The sequence below is a fragment of the Haliotis rubra genome, unplaced genomic scaffold (assembly GCF_003918875.1).
Source record: "Haliotis rubra isolate DU_JTF1 unplaced genomic scaffold, ASM391887v1 Scf17, whole genome shotgun sequence".
Classification (NCBI taxonomy): domain Eukaryota; kingdom Metazoa; phylum Mollusca; class Gastropoda; order Lepetellida; family Haliotidae; genus Haliotis; species Haliotis rubra.
This window is the reverse complement of record NW_025765669.1, coordinates 1162275-1181446: the sequence shown is the minus strand read 5'-3', so window position 1 is coordinate 1181446 and position 19172 is coordinate 1162275. Positions and strand designations below refer to the sequence as shown.

The 19172-nt window shown below is 41.1% G+C and overlaps 1 long non-coding RNA gene across 1 annotated transcript; it reads right to left on the bottom strand.

Annotated features, from left to right (window-relative positions):
* Positions 1–14940: 14940 nt before the first annotated feature.
* On the bottom strand, positions 14941–19016 carry LOC124272455. The gene is made up of 3 exons (XR_006897334.1): positions 18949–19016; positions 15468–15622; positions 14941–15146 (listed from the first exon to the last, which is right to left on the bottom strand). It is a non-coding gene; the product is annotated as an uncharacterized LOC124272455 (long non-coding RNA).
* Between the last annotated feature and the right edge of the window lie 156 nt (positions 19017–19172).

The window sequence follows — 19172 nt, the reverse complement described above, 5'->3', positions numbered from 1 at the left end:
TCATCCAGGAGCTTGCAATTGGATGCATTGAGGCACAAAGCAGAGATTGCTGAGATATGCGTCATGTCGGGGTCTAGTCTAATGCGCACTTCAGGATCGTTCTGAAACACGCACGACGATCTTAAGCCGCTCAGTCCAGATACATGATAATTATTGACCTCGATTTCAATGTAATGTTCCGGTACCTTCACCTAATAACCTACTTTTTTGCCTTTTCATTTCTTTGTTCAGCATTTGCTTACGTTGCGTTCAATCGCGGCGTAAATGTCACTAGAAACCAGTCGGCAATTATTTCCGGTCCTGTCCGATGACGTCAAGCCCTGGCGGCAAAAAAGCAACGTGAATGGATTTGCTGGAAAGAAGACGGCCATTCAAGACTTCTGATGATCCCTTTTGATGACGGCGAGGCGAAGGCAGTCATTGATGGGGACCACACACGTGGACAGTCCGACCAACGTGGGACGTTCGTCTCTTTGAGAAACAGAAACATGAAGATGCCTGGTTAATATCAAATAATGGCGGGACATTATGTTTTATTTGTGCAGATGATTGCATTGGAAGTTGAAAAGAATCGAAAGGAAACGATGCTATCAAACTTTCGTCCATCACTGCCAACGGTTTACCTTGAACGATGAAGCATTCTGGGGCACAAAATCACCATCTTGCACAATGGTCATTACAACGAGTGTTTCTGGTGCATGGTTTATTACATGCTCTTAGAATTGGAATTCAAAACAGCTGAAAATGGTGCACAAGGAAACTTAAAATCCTTTCTTCTCGTCCATATTTTGCGAATGTTCATTTCATTCCGTTTTCTAACACACAGTCCAATTGTATCATGGCGGCTTGGAGGCGTTACCGGAAATGTGGGGTGATAGAATATGGGGTTAAACACCACGTTTCAGACTGGTGCACCAACGAGGGTTATATACCGGTTTTGAAGTACAAGACCACTGAGATATTGTGCCACAGTTTAACATTTGTATCCAACTCCGACTCAAGTTTGTATCTAGTACGATAAGTTCATGTCCTTTGTTTTGATGCAATCGGTGATCGAACCACTGAGCTTCCGCTTGCTGGTTGCTCAACATGCAAGACTACAGTCCGTGCGTAAATGCTGACAAATACGCAGCCGTCGTATTGTTGTAGACATCACGCAGGTGTCGCAATATTACAGAAACAACGCTGACTTCGTAATGTTACTTCGCAGGTGTCATAATGTTACAGCAACCACGCAGGTGTCGTAATATTACAGGAACAACACAGATGTCGTCGCAATGTTACTTTGCAGGTGTATCACGCAGGTGTCGTAATAGTACAGCAACCACGCAGGCATCGTAACATTACAGGAACAACGCAGGCGTCGTAATATTACAGGAACAACGCAGACTTAGTAATGTTGCTTCACAGGTGTCGTAATGTAGCAGCAACCACGCAGGTGTCGTAATATTACAGGAACAATGCAGACTTCGTAATGCTGCTTCACAAGTGTCGTAATTTTGCAACAACCACGCAAGTGTCGTAATATTACAGGAACAACGCAGACTTCGTAATGTTACTTCACAGGTGTCGTAATGTTGCAGCAACCACACAGATGTCGTAATATTACAGGAACAACGCAGGCGCCGTAATATTACAGGGACAACGCAGACGTAATGTTACTTTGCAGGTGTCGTAATATTACAGCAACCACGCAGGTGTCGTAATATTACAGCAACTACGCAGGCGTAATATTACAGGAACAACGCAGACTTACTAATGTTGCTTCACAGGTGTCGTAATGTAGCAGCAACCACGCAGGTGTCGTTATATTACAGGAACAAGACAGACTTCGTAATGCTGCTTCACAGGTGTCGTAATGTTGCAGCAAACACACAGAGGTGTCGTGATATTACAGGAACAAGACAGACTTCGTAATGCTGCTTCACAGGTGTCGTAATGTTGCAGCAACCACGCAGGTGTCGTTATATTACAGGAACAAGGCAGACTTCGTAATGCTGCTTCACAGGTGTCGTAATGTTGCAGCAACCACACAGGTGTCGTAATATTACAGGAACAACGCAGACTTCGTAATGTTACTTCACAGGTGTCGTAATGTTGCAGCAACCACGCAGGTGTCGTAATATTACAGGAACAACGCAGACTTCGTAATGCTGCTTCACAGGTGTCGTAATGTTGCAGCAACCACACAGGTGTCGTAATATTACAGGAACAATGCAGACTTCGTAATAATGTCTGCTTCACAGGTGTCGTAATATTACAGGAATAATACAGACGTCCTAATATTACAGGAACAACGCAGACGTTGTAATGTTACTTTGCAGGTGTCGTAATATTACAGCAACCACGCAGGCGTCGTAATATTACAGCAACCACGCAGGCGTCGTAATATTACAGAACAACAGGCACGCAGGTGTCGTAATAGGTGTGTAATGTTACATCAACCACGCAGGTGTCGTAATATTACAGCAACCACGCAGGTGTCGTAATGTTGCAGCAACCACGTAACAGGTGTCGTGTATATTGCAGGAACAATACAGACGTCTTAATATTACAGGAACAACGCAGACGTTGTAATGTGTTACTTTGTCGTTATGTTGCACGGTGTCGTAATATTACAGCAACCACGCATACTTACTCGTTGCTACCACAATATTACAGCAACCACGCAGTCGTCGTAATATTACATTACAACGGAACAACGTCGTAATTTTGGCACGCAAGTGTCGTAATATTACAGGAACAACGCAGTTACGGTGTATGTGTTGTCGTTTGCAGGTGTCGTAATATGTACAGCAACCACGCAGGTGTCGTAATATTACAGCAACTACGCGGGCGTAATATTACAGGAACACCGGAGACTGCGTAATTTTGCTTCACAGGTGTAATGTTACAGCAACCACACAGGTGCCGTAATATTACAGGAACAACGCAGACTTCATAATGTTACTTCGCAGGTGTCGTAATGTTACAGCAACCACGCAGGTGTCGTAATATTACAGGAACAACGCAGACTTACTAATGTTGCTTCACAGGTGTCGTAATGTTGCAGCAACCACGCAGGTGTCGTAATATTACAGGAACAACGCAGACTTCGTAATGTTGCTTCACAGGTGTCGTAATGTTGCAGCAACCACGCAGGTGTCGTAATATTACAGGAACAACGCAGACTTCGTAATGTTACTTCACAGGTGTCGTAATGTTGCAGCAACCATGCAGGTGTCGTAATATTACAGGAACAACGCAGACTTTGCAATGTTACTTCACAGGTGTAATGTTGCAGCAACCACGCAGGTGTCGTAATGTTGAACAACGCAGACCGTAATGCTGCTTCACAGGTGTCGTAATATTACAGGAACAACGCAGACTTCGTAATGTTGCTTCACAGGTGTCGTAATGTTGCAGCAGCCACGCAGGTGTCGTAATATTACAGGAACAACGCAGACTTCGTAATGTTACTTCACAGGTGTCGTAATGTTGCAGCAACCACGCAAGTGTCGTAATATTACAGGAACAACGCAGACTTACTAATGTTGCTTCACAGGTGTCGTAATGTTGCAGCAACCACGCAGGTGTCATGATATTACAGAAACAATGCAGACTTCGTAATGTTACTTCACAGGTGTCGTAATATTGCAGCAACCACACAGGTGTCGTAATATTACGCAGACTTCGTAATGTTGCTTCACAGGTGTCGAAATGTTACAGCAAATGTTGCAACTACAAGCATCTCTCCAAATGTGCAACATCTGTACAAAGGACAGATGATTCTAGCCTCCGAATACATTGTTCATTATATTCATCGTACTACATAAAGTGATAAACATGGAAATGTGTCCGCCGATGACATAAGTATATCCACCATACGTAAGACTCACTTCCCCTATATCCGTACACCTAGAGTTTTGTCTCGTAACCCCAGCGTCCAGAAGAACCTAGACATAATTGCCATCAGATATGAACGTCCTAAGATAATTGTGAGTGAGTGAGTTGGGTTTTAGGCTGAATTGAGCAGTATTTCGGTTTATTTCACTGCGCGTAGGAGGAATGTTTTAACTGAAGTTATTTTTGAAGTTATTTTAAACTTTTTAATAGCAGCTACTTATACTTCGAAGATCAATGCCCATGACGGCATGGTATCTGCTGGCAGAGCAGACCTCAAACGCCAGGACCAAGTGAGTGAGGTTTAATGCACCTCATAGCAATATTACACCAATATCGGGTGTAGGGGTGGGTGGGAAGAACACCAGAAATGGACTTCACACATTTGTACCCACGTGGGGATTCGAACCCGGGTCTTCGGAGTGACGAGCGAGCACTTTAACCTCTAGCCTACCCCACCGCGAGCCAGGACCAAAACGGGACAAAGAGTGAAAAACAACCCTGTCGGACTACATACCGGAAATATGTCATTTCACCTAGTTCAAGGGATTGATCCGGGTACTTCTGAAAGGACCATAATTACAAAAAGTATTTTTGTAACCCCCGCCTGTGATACGCAACAGGAGTGAGTGAGTGAGTTTACTTTTACGTTTACTCAGCAGTATTCCAGCTATATGGCGACGGTCTATAAATAATAGAGTCTGGACCCGACAATCCAGTGATCAACAGCATGAGCATCGATCTACACAACTGGGATACGATGACATGTGTCAACCGAGTCAGCGAGCCTGACCACCCGATCCCGGTAGTCGCCTCTAACGACAAGAATGGGTTGCTGAAATACTCATCAGGATACAGGAATAAAAAAATCATTTACAAAAATACCCTCAAGCAAAATATGTTCCGTGGGACAGGGGTGTGTTTTGTTCCTAAATTTGTAATATTAAATTTCCTGAAAATTTTCAACCTAGCAAACGTTTATGTTATATATAAAAATACAGTTCTCTCGTTTTATAAATTTTACACAACGGAAGTAAAGGCGTGTTTTTGCTGCTTACTTCCTGACAGAGAACAAATTAAGGGTTATTAATCTGAAGAAAAAAACGTAAATCTGAGTTGTCTCCTAACAATTTGCAAAAACCAAAACCGCCGCCGGGGTTGGACAATAAAAGTGCGGAAGCATGAAAAAAACCTGTAACGTTGATGGGATGTTGCGGAAGTAAATCATGTTATAATGACTCAAGTGGAATGGGCTATCAGTATATAGATCTTTGCCGTTATATTCAGTAAATTCAGGTGAGATAGCCTAGTGGTTAATGCTGTCATTCACCGCGCCTAATACCCGGATTTGATTCAAAATGTAGCATCCGGTAGATATTATATGTGAATCAACTTCTGGTGTCCCTTGCCAATTTACTGTTGGAATACTACTAAAAGCAACATAAATCAATACACACCCAATCAAACAATTATTTATCGATCTGAAAGTAGGTCAGTAGGTAAATCGGATATACCCAATATGGCTTCCAACCAATGAAAACGCGAAGACGTAACAGTTTCAGGGAGATGCCATACATATGTATTTTTTAAAGACCTTGGTTTCCGGATAATACATGGCCTTGCAGTCCAAACGTAATCAAAGGGTCAAGGGAAGAGGAGGCTTTGGAAACAGCCGCATAAACACAGCTGTGATACATATATCACATACAGCACCATCGAATAATATTTTGTTAAAATAAATAATGTCTGCATTCTATGGCATTGAACCCGTGAAGGTCCGGGTTAGAATATTGATCTTCAGCAAACCATGCTTATCGTAAGAGGCGACTAACGGGATCGGCTGGTCAGGCTCGCTGACTTGGTTGACACATGTCATCGGTTCCCAATTGCGTAGATTGATGTTCATGCTGTTGATCACTTGATTGTCTGGTCCAGACTCGATTATTTACAGACCGCCGCCATATAGCTGGAATATTGCTGAGTGCGGCGTAAAATTAAACTCACTCTATGGCAGTGTATGAAAATAACATAGTTGGTGCATTTTTGTGTACAAATGCCTCCGTTAATAAGTAAATTCATGCATTCTTACTATCCTTGTTGGACCTAGCGATGCATGTCATACACACATGGATATTGAATGGTGTTTTACTAAGCTTTGGCCACATGTAGCTGCATGGTAAGAAATGTGATAAGCCAACTACATAATAATATAATATACTTAATCCAAAATACAGACGATTTAATCTTCTGATTGATTAATCCCAACAAATCGTCCGGAATATGTCATATTGCATTCATGAATAAGAATCATTAAGAACGCCCTTTGTATGTCATAAACTGAACCGTGAGTAAATCCTCGACAAGCGATAAAACCAAGTGCGCATTGCTGATAGAAGGGAGGTAACTCTTGGATCCTTAGGTGGAACCGTTGGGATGGGTTTACTGACAATGAAAGCGTCCTCAGTTCGAAACACTTTAGTCACGCTCATGTCGATCCGCAAATTAGGTGAACAAGGTTCTATTTTGACAAAATATATAACAATGCAGAAGAAAATTGCTTCCAAGCTTCTCTATCATTAACTCGTCTGTGGTGTGATCAGTTTTTAGAAAATGGGGTGAGTGGGGTAAAATTAATGGCGACGCTCGCTCAAATAACCGAGCAGCAGATATCTGGATAAGTTCACATACAGATGTATTTGAACATAATCTGTTAACTGACCAAACCGTTTTTATGTATTTTTCTGTAATCTTTTTTTTAATGAATTATGTTGATATTTTATGTCGTAATATCAATCACAATCTGTAAAAGAGTAACTTTATGATGTTTTACAGTTGTAATTATTGAGCTGAGCATGAAATGAGGAAAAATAGTCATGACAAACCTCGCATTGTACGTGACTCCAGTGACACGAGCACAGGCAGTTCAGCGCAGATTTATCTCCCTTCGATTGTCTGCCTCAAAGGATGCATCTTGACAAATTTTCGAAAAAACATACGTTTGTTTTTCATTAATTTAATCATAACAATTACTCTGACACTTTGGTTATTCATTCATCGTGGCACATCACTTACATACTAGTATTTCCTTTCATGATAGAATCAATTTAGTAAGATAAATGGAGTGATGACATTTACAAGTTTAAGTTGTCTATGTTTTAAGGAACTCGTGAACGTAAGTATTTGAAGCGGCCGGCAAATATACTCGAACACCAAATAATGCATCGGACATCAGTAAAATATTTGTTCTCTCTGATGTCCATCCGGTTTTGTTTTGTTGGGGTTTTTTTGGTATGTAATATATTTGGTGTCGCTTGTAATTTCATTATTGTATTATTTTATTACTGAACTGAACATGTAACGTGAAAAGAAATAAATACCTTAAGAAAGGAATTGTACAGGTCGCAGTAGTAATAAGTTAACTGCTGTGGTAAAATAGTACCTTGTTTTATGAATGTATGAATGTGACGTTTCACTTTTACCTTTTTGACGCTCAAATCTGTTTCCATAATTTTGAAAAACGTTGCCAAATGCAGCCTCGTCATGATTCCACCACAAAATCATGGCATTGGAAAAGCATCAGTCTGGTGTCAATGCAATACCAATGTATTCATGACATGCTTTAACAGACGCCAAACCAGTCTGTAGAAATGTTGGCATCAAGTAAATGTGTTCTAATTGGGTTAAAAACAGCAACCTTATTAAGCTATTTATTATTTATCTGCCTGTTTTTGTGGTCGTTAGCGTGTTTACCAAGCCATGGGTTTGTGCATTATTTTTCTGCTTTGTTCTGTGTTAAAAACCAACATCATTAATGCTAATGTAAATGTCAGCCAGAGAAATATTAACCCGGCACTACCTACGCATGTTCATATTTTCGCTATACCTCTATATAACAGATACGACACGTTGCCTGGCAACAGTGAGCCGAAGGACGTGGCTTAAGAGAGAAGTAATTTTTTTTGTGAATGCTCAGATATGAACTGACGGAAATAAGAACACAATCTTGTGAAACTGATATATAACGATCGTTCCGTGCCTGTCGAGCGTGACGTTGACAGTGCTTTTAAAGTTAATATCACTCGTGTACCAGGAAGCTCGACAATCAAGGCAGTTGTGTCCTAGATATGATCTTTGAGGTCAACGTCTTATTTCCTTGACATGTGTATATATAGTATAAGCTATTTATAGATAATTATCATAATCGTTAGGCAACTATAAATATCTTCTACAATAGTAAACCCCTGTTTATCCGGACGGTACCAGTCCACTGAAATCATCTGGCTAACAAAACGGTCAATGCAGTTGAATTATAAAAAACCTTGTGTCGACGAAGGGCAGTATAAAAACAACAGGATTATCACAGAAAGGGAATTTAAAACAAGCATCTGTCTATAAAATGTGATTCCTATGAGAGAGATGCATTGTTTAACGGTTCTTTATACAAATCTTGTAGTAGTACGGCTGTAATGTTGGTCTGCCTTATCACGAAGTAAGTATGAATATCATTTCATTTCCTGTAGTGAGTGAATTTGGTTTTACGCCGCTTTTAGCAATATTCCATCAATATCACTGCCAGAAATGGGCTTCACACATTGTACCCATGTGGGGAATCGAACCCGGGTCTTCGGCGTAACGAGCAAACGCTTTAACCACTAGGCTACCCCACCGCCCCTCATTTTCTGTAAGCATGTTTGGTTGATGGCGTGTCATTGTATCTTGATGTGCCTCGATGATCATGATATTTGACTGAATTGTCTGGTCCAGACACGATTATTTACAGACCGACGTCATACGGAGGGAATATTGCTGAGCGCTCCTTTACTTCTTTAGAAGAATTTTATCTTCAGCCTTAAACCATTGGTCGTCAGCAACCCATGCTTGTCGTAAGAGGCGACTAACGGCATCGGCTGGTCAGGCTTGCTGACTTGGTTGACATGTCATCGTATCCCAATTGCGTAGATCGAGGCTCATGCTGTGGATCACAGGATTGTCTGGTCCAGACTCGATTATTTACAGACCGGCGCCATATAGCTGGAATACTGCTGTGCAGTAATTAAGTTAAGTCATTTCTTCAGCAAATTACTGTCGTAATGCATGCCGTTATTCCGCCGTATAATTGAAAGTACATGTGGTAAGTATTCATGTTTTTCGTAAACACGGTGATTGTGACATCGAGGTTTTTGGACGCATTGTTGGTGATGGTGCCAAGACCATTACGAGTTGGTCCACCATGGGGGTCTTTGTCAATTACCCAGTGTAATGTCTCCATTCTATTGTGATAAATACCATGGACCCATTCGCCACGAGTTTGGTTCTCAGCCCCGTTCCTTCACGACCCTCGACATACACTGTCAAATCAAACTACATTGTATTATATATAACGAGCGAAATATTTTTTTTTCCAAGGTTAGGAACGGTGTGGTGAGGTGAGCTTAAATTGGGTTTAACGTCGTACTGGAGAATATTTCGCTCATATGACGACGTGCATGCGTGTGTATGTGTATGTGCGGCTGCTTGTACTAGCCCAGACTGAAGCTGCTTTTATAGTGCTAGCCCACTGAGATACCATGCCGCAGTGAAGCATGAATACCCCACTCAGACACATTATACTGACTCCGAGCCGACCAGTCCTTATTGTACCCATTAATGCCGAGCGCCAGGCAGGGGACCAACAAGTACCATATTTTAACGTCTTTTGGTATGACGCGATCGGGGATCGAACCCGCGACCTTCCGCTCTCCGGGCGGACGATAGGAACGGTGTGGTAGCCTAGTGGGTACAGTGTTCGCTCGTCATGCCAAAGACCCGGGTTCGATTTCATCGGGTTCATCACACAAGGGTACAATGTGTGAAGCCCATTTCTGGTGTCGACCGCCGTGATATTGCTGGAATATTGCTAAAACCGGCGTAAACTAAACTCACTCACTCATTCACTTTCCAATGTTAGCGATAGGCGTGAGTATGTTTTTACTCTCTTTCTAATATGTCTGCATTAATCAATTCCAAATATGTCTGCATTACTCGTTTCTGGGCGGGGGACAGCAGAACTTGGTTTGATTGTATACCAAGGCCGGTAATCGAACCCGGGCCTTCGGCGTCACGATAGAGGGTTGTAACCTCGACATCTCGACTTTCCAACCGCCCTAGGTCAGAGAGACCAGATTAGATCCGGGTTACAACTGGTCTTCAGCAACCCATGCTTGTCGTATAAGGTGACTAACAGGGGATCGAGTGGTCAGGCTCGCTGTCTTGGTTGACACGTCATCGTATCACAATTGCGTAGATCGATGCTCATGCTGTTGATCACTGGAAGGTCAGTTCCACACTCGATTATTTACAGAGGGCCGCCATATAGCTGGAATATTGCTGGTGCAGCGTTAAACCACAATCAATCAATTGTATATGACGTCAGAGGAAGGCCATGATCCCTACAGACGTTGTTTCATATGTTGGGTTCAGAGGGGCGGGTCCCCCCGAAAAGAGTTCCCTGAGGAGAATTTCCCCTAACCTTTGGACTTTATGATATATGTGCACGCGCACGCGCGTACGCGCGCACGCACACATCATCTACATTGGTTGTCCGTTTTAATGCCACGCTCTCCGACATACCCTGACTGATGTCATGAGCAACGTCGAGTGAGGGTACCACGTGATCAGTCACGTCGCCGGATCAATCACGTGGCCTTGTACGACAAGCATTGGCTACCTGTGACCTACTCTAACCCGGAACCGCGGAAGCTGTCCTCAAGAGGTCAAATTATACATTCACGGGAATCAGAAATTAAAACACGCCTGAAGCAGACTGTGTGTGTTTTTGTGTGACGTCGCACCTGGCCGCGTTGTTTGATTCACGTCACATATTTGGTTGGGAATTTAGACGCCTAGACGTGTTAACATATCCAGTTTGCGGTGAGATCTAGTGAACTTGAACTTTCTTCGTGATGGGCGGATTCGTGCCCAACTTTACTGCCCAACACGCATAAGTAAATAATTTAAAAGCGTATAAATAAACATACCGTATTCGCAGTAATAAGAGCGCTAGGGCATTTAGAATATTGAACAACGGGAGTCCTTATTAAAACCATACATTACCACATAATGCGTTTGTGACCCGTGAAGGTCCGGGTTAGAGTAATGATCTTCAGTAACCCATGCATATCGTAAGAGGCGACTAACGGGATCGGGTGGTCAGGCTTGCTGACTTGGTTCACCCATGTCATCGGTTCTCAATTGTGCAGATCGATACTCATGCTGTTGATCACTTGATTGTCTGGCCCAGACTCGATTATTTACAGACCGCCGCCATATAGCTGGAATATTGCTGATTGCGGTGTAACACTAAACTCACTTACTCACATAATGCGTTTGTAAGAGATTGGGCGGCAGTGAGCAATCTGCGGTCTGACGGTCATGGAACTAATTTGTGGTCGGCAGTTATACAGCCCCTTCTAGATATACACAAGAGAATATGGGGTGTAAGTTTAGTACTGGACGCGGAAAAAAGATTAGGTGAACATTTGGCTTGACGTTTGGAGGTGAGCTTTTTGGAGTGGGAGCTAAGCACGGCGAATTACATATAAAGCATTTTTTTGAAAGAAAACTTTGATGCGAGGCATCAACACAGCGACAACAAATTATTGGTTTATTAAAACGCCAAAAAGAAAATAAATTTACAGTAAAACATTTTTTTTCCAAAACATCTTTCCTTCCATCGTGACAATACGCTATCTACCTAATACAAAGTCCATTGCATTAAGAATCAGACAGAACTGTTGACATAACATTTATTGGACAACGTCATTGTGTCACTATTGTTTATGGGTTTTGGAAACAACTTCAACATAACATTCTCATTACTATGTAGATTGCAAAACGATTTACAGCGTACACACAATCGCACAAAATTATGTCTCAATCCATTATTCCTTCAGTGATCATGATCACTGCGACTTCCGAACGCTACAAACCCCACGACAGAGACAACAGGACATCGAAAGGAAAGTTGGAACCCAGAGGCGTGGGCGACCGGACAGGCCTACAGCATGTAACGCATATACACTAACGTCTATTTATACACCTTACCGGCTACAGGCACACACCTACGCCTTCCGATTTGTTCTCGGTGCGAGTCCCGTGGTCGTACGGCAGAAATCTTTTGTGTGAAGCCTGGAGAGGAATTTTATCAAGCAGATCGGTACTTCTGGTATAACAATATTATACAGTGTATTATACCTGACATTAATCACACCATCTTCAGCGACACTCGTCAGCCAAATGACCATTTCTGGCGAGTATATGGCAAGCCGATATCACAATTATTAAGAAATCTTCAATTGTTTTAAAGATAACTGAATTCTACTGAAAGATACCAATTATGTTTTAAAATAGTGGTAAATTATTGAATATATCTTCAATTAATTTCTGTTATCCAACATAGAAGTACTGATATCGTAGAATGTTACGGAGATATCAAGAAGATATTCATGATATCTCTAAATGTGTATAAGAAATCAATAAAACAAGTACGATCATTTTTTTAGAAATTAATTCAAAATATCTTTAAAACAATTTCATTTCTGAATAAATGTGAAAACGGCTTGCGATACATGTAAAAAACAACCGAATCTCTCATATTACCATACTTTGTACCTTAACAGATGAACTATGATAATATTAATGTGTTCCTTACATCTCTTGGGTAGCATAAGGTTTCAAACAGGGTACAGATATTTCTGTATTCAGAAGTGAGTGAGTTTAGTTTTACGCCGCACTCAACAATATTCCAGCTATATGGCGGCGGTCTGTAAATAATCGAGTCTGGACCAGACAATCAAGTGATCAACAGCATGAGCATCGATCTGCACAACTGGGAACCGATGACAAGTGTCAACCAAGCCAGCGAGCCTGACCAGCCGATCCCGATAGTCGCCTCTTACGACAAGCATGTGTTGCTGAAGATCAATTCTAACCCGGACTTTCACGTGTCTCTGTATTCTGAAAGGTACCTCGCATCTTTAAAGGTGTGTTGATAAAACGGTGCGCGAAACTGGTTTTAGTTACACGTTTCGGATGCTCCGGAACATTTGATTCTCAACCCTTACACGTCAGCTCGTCCTTGATTGTAACGAGGCTGGGCATGTCGGATATTCTCATGGGAACCAGTTTCACGCACCGCGAAACAGACCAGTCAAGATGCTCCGTGCTGTCTTACGAGCAGCATTAATCTTGCGGTATTCAGATTTCGACTAAAGTACTGTCGGAAATGCTAGAAAAATGCTTTTTAGCCTTAATATCTTTAGAAAGGTGATACATGTACTATGTTGTCAATATATCAACTCACCTATAGTGTACCTAATTTTTATTTCAATTGATTTAACATTCCCATGCATTTAAAGGGCAGTTTACAGAAGAGAATTTGGTACCAAAACAACAACTTAGGATTTTTTCAGAGTTCAACAACAGAAATCTGAAATTGCCTTTACATTTATGCTAATAATACAGGTGGTGTAAAAATATGAATTAACGTTTTACTTAAACAAATAAATGTTGAATGTTTGTGTTACTTTACTTAATTATCGTTTCTTTATTGAAGAAATATTAATATAAATGTTAAGTCTTGATAAAGAAGTTTCCCGTCATGCATGCACATCTTTATCACAGCGTCCACTATGGCCAACTATTTGCAGTCGATTGCTGCAAAGGTTTATAAGTTTTTTTGTACTTGAAAAAGACAGAGGTAAACCTTTCATTAGTTTAGAAAAGGTTTATTACAGAACTTGTAGAGCTGTTGGCATGTCTTACCAACAAGTTTACAATATTGTAAACAAATCAGACAAGACAGAGACCGTCTCAAAAGCATAACCGGGACGTAAAACCATCCTTGACAACTTTGACAAGGGAGTACTTAGACGGGCGGTCTACAAACTATGAGAAGAATAATATATATATATATATATTCTAAAGAAGCTACACCAGTGACTTCGTAAAATCTTTGGCCAATGTTCACAACTAGATTAAACTGACAGAATTACATCCCTACTTTTGCAATGAAATATACTGTTGACATGCAAAACATTTATTTAAACGTTGCACATTTCTACAATCAATCGATAAGATAACACAAGTGATAGGATTCTTTCCAATGTACAGTAATTCGTATGTTTATTTCAAAACAAACAAACATACACAAATGATCCCTTATATAACCAATACGTATGCTATACGTACACATATTCAACATTTTGAAGAAAACATCTATTGAGATAAGCCCTCGCCCGAGCGTGTGCTCAGGTGTCAATTTCACCTGTCAATGCCGTGCATGCTGATGACGTAACACAGGCAGTTAATGTTTGTATCAAATAACGTCCCCTTACCCCTTATTTTTCTAAGTTTTGGGTATTTTCATCAGTAAAAACACATTTTAGGGCATGTCTCAAAATTTATTCCCTCGGTCTACATTAGGTAGATGTTTCTTAAAGTGATATTTGTTATTTAAGTAACTGTAATACCTCTGATTTTTAAAGAAAAGTCAAAAGCATTTTTCTAGCATTTCTGACAGTACTTTAGTCAGTCCCTGAGACGCATTATCCCCCCTTGCCCAGCCTTTCCGCAACGCTAAAGCCCCAGGTGGAACAAGTCTAGATTTCCTCAGGTTCTGAATCTCCCATCTCTATGGGGCTCCTTTTCAATTCAAACGGAATTATTAGTTTCTATCAAATAGTATACTTAGAGACGAAGATGTCGGCCAGAATATATATATATGTACGTCCTTACCATAACGATCCTTCAGCTATACTCACGAAGAACTACCCCGTTCCTGTTCACAATTATTTCAACATTAAGTCATACATATGCAAACTGGACAGAAACCGTGTTGGTATAATTTACATTGTTTTACAGGAACCAGTTATTGAAACCAACAGAATTTCCATAGAAATGTACACACCGTACAAACATACATCGGGAAATCTTCATCTTGGGTCACAGACTTATTCTTGGCTTAATCTCCTGTTAAAAGTTGGAAAAAAGAAACCACTTTTCGCTTTAGATGCAATAAAAATGTTAATTTTTTTTTTAAAATTGTCTGTCGTATAAACATGTTGATCAAATTTCGAAATGTTCAGGCGAAAGTCTATCTAAAAATCTACCCAATGAGTGGCCACCCTCAGGAACCACCCACAGCCACCACTCCTGGCGTCCATGTGTTCGTTTGAGGGGAGAGTACTTGGTTGTCACAGGTGGGATATTAGACTAACGCTAAGTTTCTGAAAATATAACACATTGATAATAACTTCGTAAGAAAAATACATATGCATAATTGATAGAAACAAATATCAAATGAAAAGGGGCCGCGGTGAGACGGGTGAGTGAGTTTAGTTTTAAGCCACATTTAGCAATATCACGGCTGGAGTACACCAGAAATGGGCTTCACACATTGTACCCATGTAGGAATCGAACCCGGGTCTTCAGCTTGACGACTGGATTATCTGATCCACACTCGAATAATCACAGACTGCTGTTATAAAGCTGGAAATTTGCTGGTTGTGGCGTTAAACAACAATTAAACAAACAAAACACTCACTCACTCAACCTGGACGAGCCATTCGTCAACTTTTATGATACAGAAACACGAAACGACACTTCCGCTTCACGCGTGGTCCTCAGAATCGAATCCGAGTCTTCGGGTTGACAAGCGACCGTTTAAACAGCGTAGACTTTTTCTGGTCCATTGGCGTTAAATCTAATATAAAACACATTATGTATACGGTGATCGAAACATAAATCGTTATTTTGTGGTCACCTGACGAGTGGCATGCACGGATCATAACCTCTGAAGTTAAGTCCAAAGCAGGAGGATTTCCAAGTGGACGGAACTGAGACGCTGTAAGTTGTACCATTGTCCTGTGAACAAGATTCAGTTTCCTGCACCAACCTAGTCTGTCTCACATTCCTTGAACCACATTTTTCCCCTCCCTGCAATGCTAAAGCCCTAAATGAAGCAAGTCTAGATTTCATCAGGTTCAGCCTGAATCTCCCAACTCACTGGGGCTCCTTTTCAGTTCAAATGGGATTATTTGTTACAATCAAAATTATATATATTCAGAGACTAAGCGTTAGTCTAGCACCAACCCTGACAACAAATCCAGTGAAAACCCCAGCGTGTATTAAAGGGGATCGTCGAGATTGACTTTGAGGCTGTCCTACTACAGCTCACCAATGACGGAGGACATGATTACATGGTGAATAAAGTCTTCTATTCCAGCTCGAGTAATACTAAGAGTATATGAGTTGGTCAGACATCCGTTTGGCTGAATATACACTGAATACAATATGTGTAATTTCAGTTGCATGGGGAAAGCCGAAACTGCCACCATCTTGTGAGGCATTTCCTACGTTCATGAAACCAAAAAGTGAACACACATTCTACATTCGAAGTAACTGAAGATTCGATCCCAAGACAGGCGAGTCCCAGCACAGTCATGGGTATCTGTGGAAATCGTGTCTCTGGGGTGTTCCCTGTTAACGTTTTGAAATTGGTGTTGTTTAACGCCGCACTTGGCAAATTCCCAGCAATTTCAATCTGCAACTATCCCGAGTTTGAACCAGATAATCCAGTGACTGACATCATCTGCATCGATATCTACGTAATTGGGATAGACAGGCATCAACCAGGTCAGAGAACCTATAACCACCGGTCCCGTTAGTCGCCGCTAATAAACATGGGTTGACATTTGGACGTTAAGGCGGATGCTGTTTCCCTAACAGCTCATCGATCAACATCTGTATTATTCTTTATATACTCCAGCGAAGTACATGTCTTGTGGTCTAACGACAAATGCAACATGATCTTCGAGAGACGGGGGAGCTTATGGATTGAAGGCCGGTGTTCTTTTCCCCACATGTGTTAAGTCAGGTGTGTTACTAACACAGTTAATAGGGAAAGTCATTTGCCATGTACAATTCACAAATCTCAAGGGGCGGTGGGGTGGCCTAGTGTTTAAAGTGTTGGTTTGCCACGCTGAAGACCTGGGTTCGATTCCCCACAAGGGTACATGTATGAAGCCCATTTCTGGTGTGCCCCGTCGTGACATTTTCTGGAGTATTGCTAAAAGCGGCGTAAAACCCAACTCACTCACTCCTTGCTTTCAAACAAACATCCACACCCTCTCGAGAACTAGACAAATACATCACGCTGCATGATCGAAAGTATGTGTACACATATTTTAAAAACAAAATTATCCTTTATTAATTATCAATTTATTAACCTAGTGAATATTATGACAGTTTTTGTAGGATGAAGAACACACTATTGCAGGCGTGTTAATACGGTATCAGGAAAATACCATGGAACAGCCGGTATAGTTAAAATCAGCATCATCTATAGGAAGCACCATTGGGATGCGGTAATCGCTGCTATAACATGTAGCAATACTTTCCTAGCATTTCATATACATTTTTTCCACTCTCGCTTCACCTTCGATTGTCCAGTGCACAACAATTTCATTCTGTAAAGGAGATAAATACCCAGAAGTTATTGGCCACAGGTACTTCGTTTTATGTCCGATTCTAAAAATATAATTTACCTGCAGCAGCGCGTACCAACAAACGGAACAGACAGTTCATTGCTGTTTGTTGGATTGTGAGATTATGGTTTTACGCCGCTGTTGACAATATTCCAGCAATATAACAGTGGACAGCTCCAGGAATGGACTTCACAGTGAGTGAGTTTAGTTTTACGCCGCACTCAGCAATATTACAGCTATATGGCGGCGGTCTGTTAACAATCGAGCCTGGACCAGACAATCCAGTGATCAACAGCATGAGCATCGATCTGCGCAATTGGGAACCGATGACATGTGTCAACCAAGTCAGCGAGCCTCACCACCCGAACCCGTTAGTCGCCTCTTACGACAAGCATAGTCGCCTGTTTTGGCAAGCATGGGTTGCTGAAGATCTATTCTACCCCTGATCTTCACGGGTCAAGGACTTCACACATGTGGTGTGTACCTATGAGGGGAATTGAACCCGGTTCTACGCAACGACTAAAAAATCCCGCTTAGCCACGAGGCTTAAGGACTCATGTTTTCTTGGAGAATTTCACATGATCTTCATGAAAAAACGTCATACCTTTTGAGAATGATTTGTGGGGTATATTTTAACATATTTTACAGCTACATGGTGAACGCATTCTCGCATTCTTTGCCATATCACTGTGTGATTAAACTACAAATAAAAGGACGTGTGGAAGTTCTTATATTTGATGAAACAATCAATGTATTAAACAAAAAAACATTTTACATTTTATAATCCAGAAATGCGCTGGACGCCTGTTTTACAAGTCCTTCAGACGCTAGGTAAGGACTTTACAAATGAAATGTAGAATTTACGTTTTGGTAATTCCATACATAAACTTTGAATGACATTTAGAAGTTTGTTTGTGGTGGGGTATTGATGTCAACTATTGTAATAAGAACAACACAACTTTTTGGAGTAAAACATATGCTATATTTGGGATTACACTTACACAGTACAGATTCTAGTACTTTTGGTTGGGTTGAGTCACATCCGGATTCGAGCCCCCGTTCAGAGTTAGACACCTACTCGCCAGCACACAAAGTCAGCGATCTAACCCACTCAGCTTCCACTTTTCCATAAAATGTCCTCTCTCTGCCACCCCCACCTACCATTCAATACGTATACATAACAAAATTTATGTTTACATGTATTCAAATGATGAATTAACTTCATATCATATAAGTAGTCCACTAGGATGAATGTAATACATATATCAGTATACAGCCTACATCCTAATACAAGAGTACGTGTCCATTGTATGCTCGCAACCTTACCATGAAATAAAACCGTTGTCATTTAAAAACGTCAAATGAATAATATTAGTTATATTAACACCAAATAGTTTTATTAGTAGGTCTATGTCGTGTTGGTGCAGTGAATTTGTATGTTTTGACATGAATATGTTTTTAGAGCAACAGCATGCCTACAAAGCAGAATTTCCTGATTCAGTGTCGCATATCTAAGTATGAGTCAAAAGGTGTGTCGTTTTACCTGTGAATTACCTATCAGTCAACATTGTCAACCCCATTTTCGCCTCGACCGCGTCTATGCTAATGGAGTTTCAAAGAACAGGTACGATATTTTTTCAGCATGATTATTTGTGAACACGTGTCATTGGCGATTTGGTAAAAATCACTGATGTTTAGCTTGCAGTGAAAGCACGTGCATAGCGATTAATTCGTGCGGTTGTAAACTGCTTCTTTGTTCCCGTGTCA